Source organism: Merops nubicus, unplaced genomic scaffold, assembly GCF_000691845.1.
Source record: "Merops nubicus isolate BGI_N331 unplaced genomic scaffold, ASM69184v1 scaffold24157, whole genome shotgun sequence".
Classification (NCBI taxonomy): domain Eukaryota; kingdom Metazoa; phylum Chordata; class Aves; order Coraciiformes; family Meropidae; genus Merops; species Merops nubicus.
This window is the reverse complement of record NW_008619997.1, coordinates 11,722-12,206: the sequence shown is the minus strand read 5'-3', so window position 1 is coordinate 12,206 and position 485 is coordinate 11,722. Positions and strand designations below refer to the sequence as shown.

Here is a 485-nt window from a genome sequence, read left to right as displayed (position 1 = left end):
GGGGAGATGTGGTGCTGAGGGGTATGGTCCAGTGGGGACCTGGCAGTGCTGGGGAATGGTTGGACTCCATGACCTGAAGGGTCTCCCCCACCACTAATGTTCCTGCAATTCAGTGCCTGCCCCCACGCCCTGTTGCTGTGGGGTGAAGAGCACATTCTGTGTCATCTCCAGCCCCAGTGTCCCCAAGGAATAGCGAGTGGGCACCAAGAGCCATGAGCCCCACGGGAGGGGAGCGACATGAGGATGTAGACCAGGAAAGCCCTGCAGATTCTCCTGCCCATGGCTGGAGATGCTCAGCCCAAGGAGCCACCTCCACACTCTGCTCACTGTCCCCAGCAGCACCCATGGGCCCTTCTCACACCAGGATCCAACCCCAGCCTCACAACCCAGCCCCACCAGCCCAGCCCCATCTCTGGGGCCTTCCCAGCTCCCGTCGAGCTGGTGACCCCAACAGTGGTGGCATCCCGAGTAGAGGTGTTGGGCTG

General features: G+C 62.1%; 1 protein-coding gene across 1 annotated transcript in view; it reads right to left on the bottom strand.

Annotated features, from left to right (window-relative positions):
- LOC103776486 (beta-arrestin-1) overlaps positions 1-485 on the bottom strand; it is a gene marked incomplete at both ends in the record, with an annotated part of 8,564 nt that overhangs the window by 2,186 nt on the left and 5,893 nt on the right. The window lies entirely within an intron of this gene.